General features: G+C 37.9%; 1 protein-coding gene across 2 annotated transcripts in view; it reads right to left on the reverse strand.

Moving 5' to 3' along the window:
- The window catches only part of LOC149573538 (methyl-CpG-binding domain protein 4-like protein), a 34,554-nt gene extending 17,904 nt beyond the window's left edge, over window positions 1-16,650 (reverse strand). The window contains exon 1 of one of the 2 annotated variants that reach the window (XM_089814524.1): window positions 16,531-16,650. The gene's annotated coding sequence lies outside the window, so the exon portion shown is untranslated. Of the gene's footprint in view, window positions 1-15,691; window positions 15,870-16,530 lie in introns of those variants that run through there. The other variant, XM_089814523.1, reaches the window with a different exon arrangement.
- Window positions 16,651-17,375: the final 725 nt, after the last annotated feature.

The following is a 17,375-nucleotide window of genomic DNA, read 5'->3' on the forward strand; positions in this document are numbered from 1 at the left end:
TGGTAATCACGTAGGCGGCCTTACGTTTTCTTATTTGAGAAAAATTTGGATCTTGGTGAGAAAATGGAGATGGTGGTTCGGTGTGAATGCTAGATGATGTTGATGGCGCGATGATGGCAATGTAGGGTGAATGGCGATGGAAGGTGAGAATGCCGATGTTTTGGTTTACTTCTCTAACTAACCTCTTCTAAGCATGAAATTTGGCTGCTCAACTACTCCTACTCCTAAGAATGGAAGGTTAGTAGATGGACGGGGATCGAATCTAATGAAGGCTAACCAGCGGCCCTACCTCCATAGATGCAACGCTTCAAAGGAAAGTAAACTAGATCACCACACAAAGCCTCCCAACCAGCCGCTAGGATGCTAGTGGCCTAGTGTTGACCCCTATCAAACATCTACCAAAGCTACCATGCAACTATCCATTTTATTTTACTCTTACTCTAACAACTTGAAATGAAATTGCTTCAACTTGAAAAGAAAATTTAACTATGTGGAAGTAGAAAACATGCAATAACACCCAATGTTCTTAGTCAACATGCAATGAAAAAGAGAGCACTTTGGTATTATTTTCACAACAATTTCTCCAACCCCTCCCTTTTACAAATGAGAGCCAATGGCCTTATATAGAGGTCCAAAATACAATGGACGGTAGAGATCAAAACAAGATCGACGATCCAGATTGGATCCAAAAACCCTAATTAGGGTTGCCACCCCATCGGCCAATGAGAAGATGACACCTCATCAATGGACCAATGAAAAAAGTGCAAAAGTGGCAACCAATGAGAAGGCACCAAAATGGTGGCCAATCAGAAACAAACACTTGTCCTATTCTAGAAGAAAGAGAAAGTTGCCACTTGGGCTTACATAAGATGATCTTCTAATATAATTCTTCCTTTTTCTTTTGTTCTTTTAGCTAAGGCAATGAACTTAGCTAGCCTTTCGTTAACTTCTTCCATAGGAGGACAAGGTGTGTGCTTCGCTCGGAGTTCTGCTGACTTTGCCACGCTGTTTGCTGCTTGTAGTATCCTTTCGTGATCCTTCTCATATTCCTTTGCAAACCCAATAAAAGCATTGAGTGAGGAAAGGGTGTTCAGATGTTTCCTTTTGACAGCAGCCTTTCCTAACTCATCCAATCTCGATCCAAATCCTGTCTCACTGACATCCTCCTCTCTAATACCCTCAAAATCAAGCGCCATCCCAACGTCGCCCATCATGGTCGAAATGGAAGTGTCAACGCTTGGGCCGTGTTGTGCAATCTCATCATGAATTTCTTCAAGTGTTCTGAATCTGGTAGTCAATGCGACATACCAAGATTCAACTATGCTCAATCCTCTCTCATCAACCAACCGGGCTCTTTCCAAATATGCCTCCGGTAGCCTCATGAACGCCTGCAGCCTAGGAATAACCAAATCCTTGATGGGAAGAAAATTCTTCCATTCCTCTTCAAATAATCTGAATTTGTTTCTAACAGTCACCAATGACTGGAATGTTGAGATGAAGGAGGGCAAGAAATTTCGCCCATCTTGGATTGTATCGTAGATCCAACCCCTTACTTCATGTAACTGAGCTGATACCTCTTCTGAATTGCTCCCGCTGTCTTGAGGAAGGGCTGCCTGATGCAGCTGTTGGATTGGCTAGCAATCTCTCCAATATTTGTTTTCGGCCTCCAACTTCACTATCCTTTCGTTTGCCTTCCTCAATCTTTCTCTGATTGATGCTATGCCTTCCTGAACCTCCTCACATTCCATATCATCTGTATTTCTTCCCAAATTATGTTCTACTATTTCGTACTCCCGGGCTGCAATCTCATCCGCTGCCTTATTGACTGTTGGTATAGCAATCTGAACCCTTCGGTGACCATCACTGTCGCTTCTGATTACCCTTGCCACCGTATTTGCCATCTGTTTTTGGTTCTCGCTATCATCCTTTTCTATTAGTCCTTGGATATCATCAACTGCGTGAGCCATTACCACCTCGCCTCTCGGCATAAGCATTTGCCTTAACCATAGTGGTGCAGTGCATCTCCCCAAATCCGGATTCGGTTCAACCAACAAAGCATCACCAACGGCCTTAGACGCCTGACTTATCTCTTCAATATCAATCGGCCCATCTTCTTCTCTACTAGTGTCTGCCATATTTCCTTGCTGGTTCTCCGAGAGAGGGGAGTACTCCGTACTTTCACTGTAGCCACTTGATTCCGAATCAGAGCTCACCTCCACTACGGCCCCTTTTTTACTCGAATTGACCTCTTGGCTTCTAGCCTTAGTTATACTCTCCCTTGACGGCGCTGCCCGCTGTCTCTTGGCTGGAGGTTCCGAACGTTCTTGGCTTTTCTCTACCTCCAAAGCCCTCTTCTTGCTATTTCTAACTGTCTCCGATTGCCGGCCACTTCCTTCACCCTTCTGTCCGATTGATTCTACTAGACCTTCCTTTGGTTTCATCATCTCATAAGTAAGGAGAACCTTTTGTCTTTGTAGCTTTCTCAACTTGGCATTATACCACGACTCGGTATGCAAATCTACTGTCCTTGTGACTGCCTCCAAGGAAGGATCCTGATGATCGTCCCAATCCACTGGATTCAACTCTGTTCCAACTACTGTCTCATAGTCTTCTCTCAACACACTACGATCATCCTCCAATTGATCGGGAATATCAAGGCCTCTCCATCTGATATCTCTCATCATGTTCACCGACAATCTCGAGAAAGCTAGCTTTCTCACGTAAAAATCATCCTTTGCATTGGCCCAAAAGTCCTCTATAGTGGGAACATGCTTAAATTCGCTTTCATGAGATGCCTTGATAAGACCAACAGGGTCGAATCCTTGCCTTGCTCTGTACCATCCTAGATGATACCACTCCAATTCCTTTTCCGCAGCCTCAAAGGCGGCCCGATTTGGGCAACTATCATTGCCAATTATAATTGAGAAGGAAACGCCTGTTTTCCCCTCATTCCTCATTACTCTATCATAGTGCTCAAGCTGCCTAGCCAATTCCATCAAAACTACCTTGTCGGGCGGGTATCTTGGAAGCCTCTTGGGACAAACTGTACTTCCTGTCACTCTAATGTATGTGAATTGCGGGAATTGGATGAACCAACTCCCAAACTTCTTAATCCTTGCTTCTGCTTCCGATGAAAGTCTCTTAGCAGGCGCCCCTTGTAATACCCTTACTGTCTTCATGGCGAATGCATCGCAAAACATCTTGTAATCCTTGTTATTGTGCAAATGAAGCTGCGGATAGCATTCATGCACCAAATATTGCCCCGGCCCATTACCAATCTCTCCTAAGGCCCTAAGTCCCGGACTCTCATACAATCTAGCAATTAAGTAAAACAGATAGGATCCCATGTAGAATTGCCTTTGGTTTTGAACTGTTCTAAGTTGCAACTCTAAATTTTCACTTATGATCCTAGCCCAATCAAATTTTCCTTTTCCCTTTTCAATTTCATCAATGAAGAAGTACATCCAGTTTTCGAATTGCATAGCTTGAGCTAGGCCCATGATCCGGCTGAGAAGAACAATGAGATCGCCATATTCCGGCTTGAAATCTGCCACTGTAAGCCTTGTTGATTTGTTAACTCCGTTCCTTCCTTCGTGTATCCAATTCCGCTTTAGATGTGAGAAGTAGGCCTCTTGGTTACCTTGAAATGATTTGGCCGCCTGATCCACCATTACAACTGTCATGCCCTTGCTCTGAGGAATATTAAATGTCTCTTCAATTGCTTGTTCGCCAATGTTGGCCAACACTCTCTTCCCTTCGCCAAAAATGATGGATTTACTGTCTAGATCAAATCTGGATGCACACTCCATAATCAATTCCGGACAAGGCAAAGTAGGAGGAAAAGCTGCTGCATGTACAATTCCGCTCTTGTATATCCTCTTTGCCAAGGGGGATTGTCCTTCCTTTAGTCTGTCCCTCATCCGTATCATGTCCACTGTAGCGATATTAGTATCGGTTATTTTCTTCATTTTCGAGAAGAAGGAAGTTTTGGGCGTCATATCCTCTTTGTCTTTCTTAGCGTTTGCCCGCTTGGGATTCTTACTTGCACTATCATCCTCCATACTCGTCGCCCTATTACGGGATGGTAGAGTGGTGGACCAAAAGGCAAGAAGAACCAAGTAGTGCAATTCTTAGAAAAGAGCGAAAGAATGGATGTCAGCTTAAGCACTCCTTGCAACTCTAGATGATGACTTTCACCTTAACTAATAATCTAACAGCAACTTTTCGGAACCCGGGATATGACATCAAAGAATTACAAATCCCTTTGCAAATTGGAAAACAAAGCCTCTAAGCTTATCCAACACTTGCCTTCTATGCAAAAATCAAACTTTCATATGTATCTCTTCTCCCAACAAAATCGCCCAAATCTGATATAAAAATTGCAGCCCCTCTAGAAAATCAGAATTTTGTCTTCCACAAATTTCGGCCCCCACAAAATTCGGCTCCCCCAAAATTCGGCTAAGCATGAAAAAAAATCTGCCCTTCCACAAAATTCGCCCAAGCAAAGAAGGAGCAAAATCTGTAAAATCTGCCACCTAGGGCACAAATCGCAGCCCACAAAGTGGAGCAAAAATCCCCAAAAACGCAAAAAATCTGGCCCTTAGACAAATCGCCCAACAATGGCAATGGAGAAATTGCCCAAAAATCGCCAAAAAACTGCCTTCCACCAATTTCGCCCAAGTCTGGAAATCTGCCCTTGCTTCAAATTCGCCCAAGCATGAGGAGCAAATGAATTGATGAAAATGAAATGGGAGGGGACTCCCTTTATAGCAGCTTTCACCTTCCTCCCAGGCTGGCCGACTTGGTCCTATAGAGGAAAAAAAACCAAAATTAAAGCTAAGTTAGTGGCCCACTTTAAATACTTTGCCAAAATTTTAATTTTCTAAAATGAAAACTGCACTTTTAATTTACTAATTAACCACAAATTGCAAAACGAAATTGAATGGTGCCTTGGGGATGCTAAAAATTTCTATTTAATGAGGGTTTGCTAATTAATACATCCTTGAAGTTGAATTTTGGCTAACCAAAAGCCATTTCTTAATATTAATTTACCAATTTTATTAAATACCAAAAGCTTTCAAGGCAAATTTAAACTATTAAAGCCAATTTTGCAATTTTCCTCTAAATCGATTTTGCTAAATAATTAAAATTTTATGACAAAAAAATAAAATTGCCTCTAGAGTAAAAATCGATTTTGCAATTTAACTTCATCTTACAAAATTAAATTCTATTTCACCAAAAAAAAAAAAAAAAGATTTTCCAAGAACCTAAGTCTAACGAAAAATTTCCTTATTTGAAAATCATTCAAATTTACAATTAAATCCAAATTTTCAAAAGAAATCGTCTAAGTACAAAATTCACAATCTTATCCTGCCAAGTTGAAATCAATTTTGAACTTATTCGGCCTAAGGATAGAACTGATAGCTCTGGAAAATCAAGTTGAAACCGGGTGAAAAATACATCTAACCTTCTCCACTGGCCCTAAAGGCGATTAAAAAGGGGGTCCCCAAGAATTTGGGACGATGTGTGAAAACCTCACAACAGTAGATTAATTGTATTATTTTGAAGTATTGCATTGTTTCTACAATTCCTCACTTAGATTAGTATTTTATTAACGTTGAATAGAGGTAATTTAATTGGATGAAAGTAACTGTGAATCAATCTTTGTGGAACTCACCTAATCAATACCACTATTTGTTTGTTGGTTGTAAGATTGCCTTGCATGGTCAACAAGATGTTTCATGAGCTTTTCTTCAATTATTGCTTGCAAATTGACATGCATTAATTGATGGTGTTAATGAAATGGTAATACTTTGAGCATCTTATGTTTCCATTGGAAGATCGCACTAGCTTGGTGGAGTTGATGACAATACTAAGTCTAGTAGAGTCTCAAAGACATTCACAGATTCTTGCATTCTAGGAGTAGAATAGCTTTTCAAAAAACCCTTGCATATTTGAACATTATTTGTTTAGAAGTAGTTGAACTCAGTTGAGTGAATAATGTAAGTCCCTTTGCGATGCTAACATATTACAACCTTACAACCGAGTGAAAGTCCACAACTAGAAGGAAACTTGAGGTCTTCTCATTTGATCACACAATCCATATACATTGTTTGGCGAATGCACTTCCTTACTCAGGAGAAAGTTGGAGATTTGGTATTTCGTTCAGATTCTCAAAATACTAAGCATTCAATTTTGCATGTTGAAATGGTCATAAAACGAATATTGTAGATCTGCATTGCATTAGGTGATAAAGCACTAGGAAGAGAGAGGAAGTCAAATTGATCGCTAAGTAGGAAGACTAAAAAGAAGCGTCAAGAGGAAACCTTTGAGAAAGGGCTTGTCACTGTAAAAGCATACATGATAAGATGTCGTTGAATAATTTGAAGTTGGTATTGGCATCTTTAATTGTACAAAACAAATATAGTTTCACTTTTGGAAGGGACATCATGGACAACATCATCCTAGCCGACAAAACCATCCACTCTACCTCAAAGGATAGATCAAAAAACATAAAGATTAAGCTCAATGTCATTAACGCATATGACAAGGTTAGATGGTAAACTCGCCTAAAGGCTGAATTTTTTTGGGTCAACAAAAATTGTACTGGAAGAATGTCCTAAGGGAGGTCTCATTGCTGGGATATTCAACACCAACTCATCAAAGAGAACAAGATCTCATTACAAGTATTGATTTCGCATCTTGGGCACCTTTCGTAGGTTTACTAGCAATAAAGGGATCCATTTTTCCCTAAGCAAATTGAGAGAATCTACAAATTTGTCAAAATCTACGAAGTTGTGCTTTGCAAAAAATGGAGGAACCATGAATAGGTCTTTTCAACTATTTGAACATTGTTTAGTGGAGGAAACTATAAATTTGGTCCTCGCTAGTGTTATGTTATATATATATATATATAGGAGCTGCCCATGACAATGCTTACCTAAAAAATTAGATGCACAAAAAGGATACTTAGTTTGCAATGTTGGCAAATATGTCTTTCAAGCCTTTGCTATGATTCTACTATAAACTAAACGATATAATTGAAATATCTTTACCGAAATGTCCAAGGGATTGAGCTTAATGGCTAAAGCATTGAGTTCTTGTTGTAGATACTAGAGACCCAACTTCAAATCTCAAAGGGGCGTCTAATATGGAATTCTAAGTTGCAACTCTTGGCTTTCATATATGTGTTACAAGCTAGGGGGGTTGTTGAACCAAAAGATTGACCTGTCAATGCCTAATACAACCACTAGACTTATAGAACACAAGAGGGGTTAAGCCATGTCACAAATCTTGGGTTAGTCCAACAATCCCCCCCTTAGTATTACCCGAGGAGATTTAGTCCTATGACTAAGCTCTGATACGACTTATTACAAGCTACAATTGTCGTTGCACCAAAAGATCAAACTGTCAATGCCAATATAACCACTAGACCTATAGAACATAGGAGGCGGTTAAGCCATGTCACAAATCCAAAAGGGTAACATTGGCAAAAGTCTGACACTATGTCTTCTAGTGTGGAGATGGATTCTAGTTAGGTTGCTAAGGAGTCGATGAGAATCTCGTGGTTGTGCTTAAAAGAGCTTGCATTGGTCTCATGTTGATGCATCCTATCTCCACCAAATGAGTTCAATTGAGTAATGGCATCCTATCTCTTTCTATTGTCTATGTTTCTTGAAAATTTGGGTGAAGTTATAAAAACAAAGGATGAAGACACTAAAATCATGTTTCCCACATTGTTTTATTGTCATCTCTCAAACCATCACTATAATTATTATTTAATCCTTCATTTAATAATATATGTTTGAGGTCCTAATGTACACTTCAAGGGCTACCTATCCAATCAAATTGGCAAACTAAAAAAATCAACACACAATCAAATCCATTGACAAATCAATCAGCTTATCTAAAATTATTTAATTAATCAAAAAATTATCAACTCACCAATCAAATAACATTAGTATTCTAGTGTATGTCCTGCAATAAGGTTAGTATCACAATATAATAAGCATAAAAGCCAAAAATACACAAATTGAATTCCAATTCATTACTATAATATTCAACATATGGGGATTCGTTAGACGAAATATCCTACTTCTTGTCATCATTGAGTACCAACTGGGAGACTCTACAAGACAACTAAAGGCATTCCACTCAGCCCAAGAGTATGGAATGACAACCTTCATCTACCCTCCCAACCCCACTTGAGGTATCTCTACCAGCATGGCTTCCTAGCTACTTGCAATCTTTTGTATGTACCATGTCTCCCTTCAAAAAAAGATACCCCGGGGACGCGTCCCCGGCCAAAAAACCCATGTTTCTGAGACAAAGATGTCCCGGGGACAGGTAGGGGGCATCCCCCAACCGTCCCCAAAATTTGCAAATCACCAAGGGACATCTCCAAAACTTGGGGACTTCTGGGAAAGAAAAGCGGGAAGGCTTGTCGTCCGTGGTACAAAAAAGGGACATCCAGAAGTCCCCTAACCGTACCAGGGATGGCTGGCCATCACCGTTTTTTGTGAAGCTTTAAAAAAAATTAAACCAAATGTCCTTACTTGGTCGTCCAGTGGGCTCTGCCTCTCCAAATGCCCTAAAAGGCCAAAAAAGACCACATTGTGGTTGTTTTGTCATTTGTTTGGTTTTTCCTGTCAAGTTGGAGTATGTTGCAATTGGCTAGGGTTTTCATTTTGCAAGAAGAGGTGATTTTTTCACTTCCAAGAGCATGAGCAGCAATCTACTTCATTTTTCTATATTTTGTTTTCTATGTTGAACTTGAACATGATGATGAAATTTTATGACAACCCTCTAGCCTTTGGGCATATTTAGATTTCCAGATTTTTATGATATTGTTCACTGCTAAACTTATATTTAAATATTTTGTTCACATATTGATAATTAAGTACTGAAAACGGTTATTATTTCCTAGACAGCATTCAAAGGGTGTATGTTAAGGTTCTATAATGTTTAAATGACATGTTATGTGCTTAGTTTCATATGAATGACATATATATTTGCAATTTTCAGTGTATATTTTAAAAAATTTACTAATGTCTTATCAATCATATTCACCAATAGCTGTGCCTTGCTAGTCTAAAACATGCACCCTCCCCTTTGAATGCAAGAATATAGCTCTTGAAACATTTTTAAGTACTCTTGACAAAACAGTCATGGAATAAACTTGTTTGAAGACACGTCAAATAGGAAGCATATACATTTTACACTCCAGGCATGAATCGCACATCTGAATACACATAAGATATGAGTTACACACATGAATACATAAAGCGCATTAAGCTTGAATTTACTTGAGTCGGTAAGTATACACATAGCACATAAAACATGAAGCATACATATGAATTTGCTTAAGCCACAGAATTTAGAACTTACATGTGAATATACATAGCGCATAAAGCATGAAGCATGAATTTGCTTAAGACATATAGCATACATGTGAACACAAGTAGTACATAAAGCATGAAGCATACACATGACTTCACTTAAGTCATGGGTATACATGTGAATTCACGTAGCACATAAAGCATGAAGCATGCACATGAATTCACTCAAGTCATGAAACATATATATGAATACATAGAGCACATAAAACATGGAGTATACATATGAGTTCACGTAATTCATGAGAAATGCACACAGTGGACAAAGTATGAAGTATACACATGAATACACGTATGAATTGTGCCCCAAAATACACGTAAGGCATAAGTCATGCATATGAATACATGCAAGGCATGAAATTATAAGCAAGAATACCTGAATATGCATGTCAAGGATAAACAATAAATACCCATCAAACATGTAAGCATGAAGTAGTACATAAATTCATGCCAGCCATGTAACGCATGAAGCGATACACTTAAATACACATCAAACATGCAAGAGGTGAACATGCATAAAATACACATGGAGTAAGCAAAGTAGGTCATGGCACAAATATATATATATATATATATATATATATATAGAAATGCAATGTTGTTCTTCTTAATTATATGCATACCTACTTTAAGAAAGGTTGAATATTTGACCCTAATTCGATGGTGTTAGAATCTGAAAAGATTAATAACCCAGAAAACTAGTGCAAAGAGTAAATATCTAAACTATGAATGCAAATGATACAAAATCAAAATAGCATCATAGAGTTAGTCTCCAAGAGAGTAATGCAAATGCTGGAAGCAAAATAGCATTAAGAGGATGCAAAAACAAGAGATACAAATACAAGCCAAGTAGCATGCTTATATAGGCTAGGAAGAGGGAGGAGGTGGCAACACCAACCAATGAGAAGCAACCATCTATCGGACTAAAGATAGCAAAGTATCTTCCCAAGATAGCTAATGGATGCTCACATGTAAGAAGGTGACACCTCACAACCATTCACCTAATAAGACATGCTTTATTAACCTAAGCGAGATTATTAAAAGTGTAGGAAAAACCTAGCAAAATAGGAAAATTAAAAAACTACACTAACACCCCCCCATAAGCGAAGCTTAGGTGGATGTAGAAATGGGTCCCGGCAACGAGGCCATGTTAGGTACCCAAGTACAATGCAAGAAGATGCAACCTCTGAAAGTGGGAAAAGAGAGAAAACCACAAGGGAAAAACCCTCCCCCAAAAAGAGGTAAGAACCTAGTGAAGAACTGAAGAAGTCTCCCACTAGGGAAATTGTCCCCTAAAACAGGAACAAGGAGTGATCATGAAGAAGCAGCATCACTGAAGCATGAAGAACCGCAAAACTCTGTCAAAATGCTGATCTGTAGAACCCCCATGGAAATAGAAGGCACGAACCATCAACCAAAGGAACCTCCATGGAAATAGAAGGCACGAACCATCAACCAAAGGAACCTCTATGGAAATAGAAGGCACGAACCATCAACCAAAGGAACCTCCATAGAAATAGAAGGCACGAACCATCAACCAAAGAAGCATAGAACAACAATATATCCTCCCCTTAAGGTAGGTGAGGTGACAGGCAGCTGAAAAGATGGGCCAAAAATCTCCTACAACACAGGGGCCAAACACATCGAGACTGAGGTACAAACACAAATAAAGGCATGTGTCGTCGACACTGCATGAGGAATTAGAGAAAGAGGGCCTATAAGCGGCAAACAACTATCCCCCCCATGGCACTTTATATAATAGTGCGAGTACAACGAATCACAATGATGAAAAGGATCCTGAATCGCAAGAGTGGCACTTTATCTCAATGTGTTGCATTGATATGCTTACAATAAATATCAACAATGATCAGAAAAAATATAAGGCTGAAACAACAGAAGGTAAAGCCCAAAATAAAGCAACTGAAGCAACAAAATCGATCTCCGGACCTGAAACAAACAGAATATCCACCAGAATGCTTAAACGCAAAGGACTGAATAGGATGTGTCTGGAACAAAATCTGGAACAAAAACCAACATCACTGGAAAGATCACAAAAAGAGCTTTCCAGCGATATAAAGAAGTCCAAAATCGGAGATCGGAAGCTCAAGATACGCCTCTCGGAGTGCAAAATAGAACATCCGGCTTCGACTGCCATAACAGGCAACCAAACTGCACCAAAACTCAAAAATACCTATACCAACATCTCCGTCTCAGAACCAGCTTTCCGGCACTTCTTTTGGATCGGAAAGATACCTCCGTATGCAAAATTTATGGCCAAAAAACCGAAAGTAGGTCTTGATTTCAATGCATTACAAACCCTCATGAAGAGCATATGTTAAAAGTGAAACTTGGGCACAATAATCAAGGAAACAAATAGCACCACTGCGATCTACTCAAAAAATATGCACTTTCAAAAAAAGAATCGCCTCGATATGAGGTCGTATGAGAAAGTTATGATCCTCCGAAGTTTCCAAAACAAGAACTGTGCACAGTCATGGCTGAGAATCTGCAATTTCTGAAGAATTCATGCATGAAAATCAAAAAATAACTCCAATAGTGGATAGAGCACAAAAAAATAGCTAAGTTCATAACAAGAATCATCAAAATCGGAGTTCGTATGAGCAAGAACGAGACATTTGAAAACTGCATTCAAATCTGCGGCTGCCAACGGAGAGGGGTATGGCTGTAGCTTTGCATGCTCGATTCTGAAAAATATACAGCTTGCATGCAAAATCTAAAAGATACCCAAATGGTTTTTCGGGGCTGCGAACAAAACCCAGAAAGCGTTTTTCTTTCTGATGAACAGAAGATGTTGCTGTAGTGTAAATCAAACGCCTTTAACAGAAAAAAACGGCTCCAAAAATCAGAAAACGACCCCAGCAACCAAAATTTGACATGCAAATGCTGGATCAGCTTCTCAAGTCCATCAATGGCATGCTGGAACCTGCAAAACTGATTGAAAACTCCAAATATGCAAGTTGGTTGTCAGATTTGAGATTGAAACCCCAGAGAAAAACTGTTTTTGTCAAAACTTTTCTGATTCTCAAGATCATCCAAAGATGCAAGAGAAGAGCATACTTCGTTTTTCAAAAAACTAAAATAAAGTTTATTTGCCCCCCCCCCGAATCTCTCAAATAAGGAAACTAAAATCTACTCTTGCACATAGAAAAGCTCTGATACCATGTTAGAATCTGAAAAGATTAATAACCCAGAAAACTAGTGCAAAGAGTAAATATCTAAACTATGAATGCAAATGATACAAAATCAAAATAGCATCATAGAGTTAGTCTCCAAGAGAGTAATGCAAATGCTGGAAGCAAAATAGCATTAAGAAGATGCAAAAACAAGAGATACAAATACAAGCCAAGTAGCATGCTTATATAGGCTAGGAAGAGGGAGGAGGTGGCAACACCAACCAATGAGGAGCAACCATCTATCGGACTAAAGATAGCAAAGTATCTTCCCAAGATAGCTAATGGATGCTCACATGTAGGAAGGTGACACCTCACAACCATTCACCTAATAAGACATGCTTTATTAACCTAAGCGAGATTATTAAAAGTGTAGGAAAAACCTAGCAAAATAGGAAAATTAAAAAACTACACTAACAGATGGCAATAAAAATAGGCCTGTCCCACAAGGTGACAAGATGTCGAGAACAATGCTCCGATACCAATTGTAATGTCCCTACTGGGGACTTAATCTTCCCAAAAATTCTCTTTTAAGGTTTGGATAGTGCTTGAGAGTGGAAGTTGTCAATTTACTATCCTAATATAGGTCTTGCAGCCAGATTAGTATCACAAATAATATTCAACAAACGAGATTCAATTGGCGTTCTATCTATATCCAACTTATCATCATTATGGAGAAGCTTTTGGGAGACCATACAAGGCACATCAAGCCATTCCAACCAACCCAACAGTATGGAATAACAAGCTTCTTTCAGCCTCCAGGCCCCACTCAAGGTGTCTCTTTAGCAAGGCTTCCTAGCTACTTGCAATCCTTCATATGTATCATGTCTACGCTCCAGAATGATATAGCCCAATAGATAAGAATCGTTAAGGGAATTGTCATATGTGTCACATAATATACAAGTAGATATAAAGTTATACAGGCAGATATAAAGTAAGTTAAGAACATATATGCATAACAATAGCAAGTTGGGATATTATACATCAGATGCAAGTCTATTAACTATCATGCAATTCATTATAATATACATGATACAGAGTGTTGAAGATTAATACAAATATATCTTCTAATTCAAAACTTGCTTTAATTATTCGACCCTTTGGGTATAGCAAACTACATTGCTTCTTCTTACCAAAACATACTTATTATTTCCAACTTTTATACTGCTCATTGATTAAATTACTCATATCTGAATTATTAGCATCCTTACCACATTTTCTTACAAAATTTATGGGTTACACAAACCATAAAGTTGCACCCCTCCATCATCGACTTGCTTCTCAATGTAAGTTGTCGAATCATTGTGATGTATTTTAACTATCTTTAGTCACTGCATTTGTTAACTTGTATTGCTGCCATGTGATTACTAATTTGCTGCATTAGTTGACCTGTAGTCTCTTTTTAAGACGGTCACTTGCCATATGCTATCGTTGTGCAATAATTAATTGTTGCTTTATTTCATTTGTGTCTTCCATTTAACGATAGCCACTTTACATGGACAGTTGGGTACATGATAGAAATCAGTAGATGTATTGATGTGGTTTAATGTCATCCTTGTAAGATGATCAAGGGAGAATTAGGCGAGGCGTATGACAAAGCAAAATTAGGCTAATTATTGTTTCCTTTTGCTATTAGGATAGCATACCAATCAATATGAAAGAAAATGTTATACTCAAAGGCATTAAGAAATGCACTTATTATGGCCACTAAAGTTTACGGCACAAACTCCTAAGAATTTGGACATTTCTAAACTTTCAAATGTCTCTAAAAGCACAATTTACTTTTAAAATTTGTATAATGCCTCCCACAAAATTAAAAAATAGTGTGTTAATATGAGTTCAAGGAGGTAGTACTAAAAATAAGTTTTGAGAATGTCATTCAAGTTGTGACTGTTAGAATGGGGTTGTCGTTGCACCAAAAGACCGATCTGTCAATGCCCGATACAACCACTCAATTTATAGTACACAAGAGGCGATTAAGCCTTTGTCACAAATCCCAAGGGGAGCGCTAAACAAATTTCAAAAAATCTCCTCCTCAGCATTACCTGAGGGTCTGAAGATTCGAACCTATGACCAAGCTCTTATACTACTTGTTAGAATGGGGTTGTCGTTGCACCAAAAGACCGATCTTTCAATGCCCGATACAACCACTCAACTTATAGTACACAAGAGGCGGTTAAGCCCTTGTCACAAATCCCGAGGAGAGCATTGAACAAATTTCTAACAATGACTAACAATGTCAAACCACTCATAGTAGCACAACACTTTTTCGTGATAAAGTCCTACCCTTTTTTGGAGATTGTGCCCTACTCATTAAATTGATCTTATGTTTCATTCCAAAAATTCGGATAGATGTAAATCTATGGTTGAAGGTGCAACGGACATACAATCACACTTGAGTACTCAATGAGAAAGGATATACAATGAACCATACAATCGCACTTGAGAACTCGATTAGGGAGCACAACAAAGGAAAGGAGTTTTTTGCGATCAATAATCATCTTGATCAACAAAATATTCATCAGATTGCAGAGCATTGCGACTAGACTGCTGACTTTCAAAGTAAATGCATGTGACCAATTGATGGTTATAGCCTCCATATCCCAAGGAGGTAGAAAAAGAAAATGTTGTGAAGATAATATTTGATGACATGCTTGTGAAAAAAATAGAAGAGATCTTTAACATACTACCTTGAAATAGTTCTAGAACCATAAACTTGTACCAGCATAAAAAAAACCCACCCCACATTTTCAACTTTGACTAAAAATATAATATTTTAAAACAATGTTGATAATATCTAAGTAACTTCTCCTCTAAGCAAACATTGTCACTCTACTTGAATCATTTTCCTAGTAACAGATGAGAGTTTATTCCTGATAAAATTAAAGAAAAAAAAACTGAAATTTTCCTATCTCTCCTCTTTTGATATTTTTGGTTTTCAACTTTACACCTATTAAGACTATCTAAAATAGATGTATGGTTGTATTTGTCTTAATTTTCCAATCCTGGGTCATATGTCATTGAAAAAATAAAATAAACTAAAATCCCTATACTAGAAACTTCTAGAAAATGTGAAAGATAAGAAAGGTGTAATATGGTGAATACCTGGCGCCCAGTTGTTTTATTGAGTAGTATGCATATAACTAAGACCTTCCACGGGTCCTGATAGTAACTCTCTTGAAGTAATTCATATCTTGATTTTGGAGGAGTCCAGTAATTATGCTCGCTTTTTCGTCGATAGGCTTCCAAAAATGGGTTAAATCTATTGTTTTTACTGCACCCTTCACCTTCCCTTCTAATGGAGAAAAGAGATGATGAGGAAGATAACGAGTTTCCGGAAGACTTTTCTATTGCCTTTTCTTTTACCACTATCGTAAATTTATCATTAGGGTAATGGCTATTATCAAATTAATGCCTATTATCGAAGTAGGGAGAAACAAACAATTCTTGCTTCTCATGATGTACCTTCTCAGGGTTAAATCTATTGCGTTCACCTAATCCTTCACCTTCCCTCTCAATGGAGAAAAGAGATGATGAGGAAGAACTTTTGCATTGCCAGTCTTCTTTAAAGCAATCTCAATCTTTGTCCCTGAAGGATAGCTTTGTTTAAAATAAGGGGAAACGACAATCTCCTTCCCCTGACTGTTACTATCAGAAGAGGCCAATAACGCTTTTGTTTTTTCAGTCTTCTTCGATGCAATCTCAATCTTCGTGCCCGGAGAATATTCATGATCAAAAAAAGGAGACACAAGCTTATATTCTTCATTTCTATCTACTTGACTGTAATAGTGTGTGCCCTCAATGCGAGACGAGCGCACAGCCTCTTTTTCTATTGTCTTTCTCTTTCTCTTTCTACACGCAGAAAAGGGATGGTTGTCCATTTATGTAAAGCCAAAACAAAACCCTTTCCAGTAATGCTATAATAAGCTCAGTGAATTACGTACCCTCGTGTGTGCGCCAAATCGATACACTCACTTTTGCAGGATGCAGCCTGGATGCTCAAATTCCCATCCCTGTTTCCAGGTTTAAAAATAAATCATTAACATCTAGGGTTTATTTGTTTCTAATTTTCAGGAGTTTTTAATTTATTACTACCTGTCCTAGGCAGGTTTTAGGCAGGGTACTATTGCTTTCGTTCAATCTAAAACTTTTTTAAATAGACCAATGAAATTTGAGAATTTTAGAGTTTGTATTTATATATTAAAGTTTGAATATTTAAGTTTATTTAAATAATTTAATTTATGCTGGTTTTAAAAAGTAATGAAAAAATTAGATTTAAAATGTTAATAAAATTAAAAATAAGATCGTACATGCTTGTTGAAAAAGTTATGCAGTACAACTATAATGCGTGGAATTTCTCGAGCTCATAGCTCATTCATTTATAAATTATTAAAATGATTTCTCCCATCTATTTATTAATTATTAAAGATCTTCATTCACATAATATCCAGCTATATTTCTTCAGGCTTGTGCATTTCTAGAGTAGGGGCTATCAACAAATTGGCATTGTTTTAGATTTTCTCCCTCATTTTGAAGGTTTAAGAAAGCTTTAATTGATTTCTTTCATTTGCATCTTTAAGATTTATTGGTATACTTTATCTCGATGTGTTTCCTATTGATTATGCATTTTGAAGGTTTAAGAAAGCTTTAATTGATTTCTTTCATTTGCATCTTTAAGATTTATTGGTATACTTTATCTCGATGTGTTTCCTATTGATTGTGCTTTTTCGGTATATCGTAGTTGACTACACATTTAATCTCTAATAAGAATTTAAGAGTAACTAGCAAC

The sequence above is a fragment of the Cupressus sempervirens genome, chromosome 2 (assembly GCF_028749045.1).
Source record: "Cupressus sempervirens isolate cs-2001-9-10 chromosome 2, ASM2874904v1, whole genome shotgun sequence".
NCBI classification, from domain to species: domain Eukaryota; kingdom Viridiplantae; phylum Streptophyta; class Pinopsida; order Cupressales; family Cupressaceae; genus Cupressus; species Cupressus sempervirens.